Consider the following 3,097-nt stretch of genomic DNA (forward strand, 5'->3'; position numbering starts at 1 on the left):
TACAGTAACTGACCCAGATTAACATCAATGCAAGTAGATTTCTATGGGACATGATGTGTATTTTGATGTTCATTTTTATTCAACAATGGTACATTACTATTTCTGCAGTTAATGCACATCATACAATATATATTTCATCCAATATTTTGCAAATATATAGGCATGTGTTTCACGTTCAATCACTTCCTGCTTCAGAACACATGTATTCCTCCAGGTTTCTTGACTATTCTTTTCATGAGACTTCTTTCCAAACACATTATTTTTGCTTTGCATAATCACTTTTGAAGCAAAACTCACACACCTTTCAGGATAAACCATAACCCTAATATTACCATTAGATGTATAACTGGTTGGTATGAATGATTGTATATCAATATGAGATTTCTTTTATGTTTTCAGATATCAATTCAATACATTATTTTAAGTGGAACCAGTTATATTATTTACACAAAGTATGATCTGTTCATGCATTATCTGCATATTCATAGACACAGGGTACACCTATTTGTACCCTGAATACTAATTTATACGTCTACAAAATATTGCTACAGAAATGGTAAAAGAAATACTCATGTCACCTTATCTACATATACATTTTTTCACAATAATATTCTGGATACAAAATGCAAAGGTCACACTTATGATTTTACCAAAGCCTTAATGGAAAGTGAGCATGGGTTAATGAAAACATCCATGTCCTGGTTACCTAATGCTCTCAAAGATCAATGCAATTTGTGACAACATATTTGTTTCTTCCTAAGATTATACATTCAAACTCAACCCGTTTGAAAATATCAAACAAATTACACACTTTATACTTTTGCTGATTTCCTAATGTCTCTATTTATATCTGCTTTCCTACATATTTTCCACAATTCATCATTGTGACTGACTCTTCACATGTGCTGACATTTACATTCACTCTCTACCCGAAACCCTATTTGTAAAGAACTTTTGGTAGTCAGAGCGAGAACATTCCAGAGGTCGCCAGGCTCGGCGCTGCTGGTGTGGACGTGGACATCGCTGGGACAGCCCTTCCCGCTGCTCGGCGGCGGCACCTGCCCGGCCGCCCTCCACTCGCTCGCCCCGCCGCTCCGGACCCAGTTTCCAGCGCCTCTTCCTCCCAGTCCCGGGCGAGCCGCGTTGGGTTTATGTCTTTATTTGACGAAAACGAGCTGTTGCGCAGCCATTGGTACCTGTATTGGGGAAACATAGCGTACAAGCAAGGAGCTTACAGCCTTAGGGGCGAAAATTTTTTCATGTCAGAGACCGAGAACTCTTGCAGTCGTTTATGTCATCCCTTCTTCTCCAGACAGAAGATACCAAAAAGTTGCAATCAAAGATCTCTTCATCTTATTGATAAAGCCACTAATAAGCCAAAATGTCTGTCAATGTCAACCGCAGCGTGTCAGACCAGTTCTATCACTACAAGATGCCCCGTCTGATTGCCAAGGTTGAGGGCAAAGGAAATGAAATCAAGACAGTTATAGTCAACATGGTTGACGTTGCAAAGGCGCTTAATCAGCCTCCAACGTATCCCACCAAATATTTTGGTTGTGAGCTGGGAGCACAGACCCAGTTTGATGTTAAGAATGACCGTTACATTGTCAATGGATCTCATGAGGCGAATAAGCTGCAAGATATGTTGGATGGATTCATTAAAAAATTTGTTCTCTGTCCTGAGTGTGAGAATCCTGAAACAGAACTGCATGTCAATCCAAAGAAGCAAACAATAGGTAATTCTTGTAAAGCCTGTGGCAACCGAGGCATGCTTGACACACATCATAAACTCTGCACATTTATTCTCAAAAACCAACCTGAGAATAGTGACAGTGGTCCAGGAAAGAAAGAAAAGGAAAAGAAAAATAGAAAGGGCAAAGACAAGGAAAATGGTTCTGTATCCAGCAGTGAGACACCACCACCACCACCACCAAATGAAATCAGTCCTCCTCCATATGCTGTGGAAGAAGAGGAGGATGATGATTGGGGAGAGGATTCAACTGAAGAAGCTCAGAGGTGTAGAATGGATGAAATTAGTGACCACACAAAAGTTCTGACTCTCAGTGATGATTTGGAAAGAACTGTAGAAGAGCGTGTCAATATTCTGTTTGATTTTGTTAAGAAAAAAAAGAAGAGGGTATCATCGACTCATCAGACAAGGAAATTGTCGCAGAAGCAGAAAGGCTGGATGTAAAAGCCATGGGCCCTCTTGTTCTAACTGAAGTTCTTTTTAATGATAAAATTAGAGAACAGATTAAGAAATACAGGTGCCATTTCTTATGATTTTGTCACAATAACAAAAAAGCTCAACGATACCTTCTTCATGGTTTGGAGTGTGTGGTGGCAATGCATCAAGCTCAGCTCCTCTCTAAGATTCCACATATCTTGAAGGAAATGTATGACGCAGACCTTTTAGAAGAGGAGGTCATCATCAGCTGGTCGGAAAAGGCCTCGAAGAAATATGTATCAAAAGAACTTGCCAAAGAGATTCGTGTCAAAGCAGAACCATTTATAAAGTAGTTGAAGGAAGCAGAGGAAGAATCTTCTGGTGGTTAAGAAGAAGATGAAGATGAGAACATTGAAGTGGTGTACTCAAAGACTGCCAGTGTACCGAAAGTTGAAACTGTGAAGTCTGACAACAAGGATGATGACATTGATATTGACGCCATTTAAAAGAATGGATGCAACCTAGCTTAACAGTGTAATGCTGCAAATTTTTCTCCATTATCAGCCAGAAGTGCAACATGTATGTGTAAAAGCTAAAATGGCTTAACATCATGCTACACTTTAATACTAAAAATATATTACTGTGAGTGGTCTGTAATTAGCCCAATGAGACATCTAGGAAGTCCATACACACATCAGTGAGCAAATGTAGTTTGCTTATTTATAGCATGTTTCTTTTGGAAAAACTAGTGGTGGACACATTTGGATCACATTTATACAGTTATAAAAATAAAGATTTGATTTTGGTCATTCTTCAGATTTTGGGCTCTGAATGACTTAGCTAAAGTAATTGGCTCCTTTTAAAAAGTGGTGCCATCATTTAACCTGACATGGTCCTTGGAGCCTGGTAGATTTTGTTAGGTGCTGAGAC

The 3,097-nt window shown here is 39.2% G+C and overlaps 1 pseudogene; it reads left to right on the forward strand.

Annotated features, from left to right (window-relative positions):
• Positions 1–1,093: 1,093 nt before the first annotated feature.
• LOC143407170 (eukaryotic translation initiation factor 5 pseudogene) lies at positions 1,094–2,794 on the forward strand (annotated as a pseudogene).
• Positions 2,795–3,097: the final 303 nt, after the last annotated feature.

Source organism: Callospermophilus lateralis, unplaced genomic scaffold, assembly GCF_048772815.1.
Source record: "Callospermophilus lateralis isolate mCalLat2 unplaced genomic scaffold, mCalLat2.hap1 Scaffold_282, whole genome shotgun sequence".
Lineage (NCBI taxonomy): Eukaryota > Metazoa > Chordata > Mammalia > Rodentia > Sciuridae > Callospermophilus > Callospermophilus lateralis.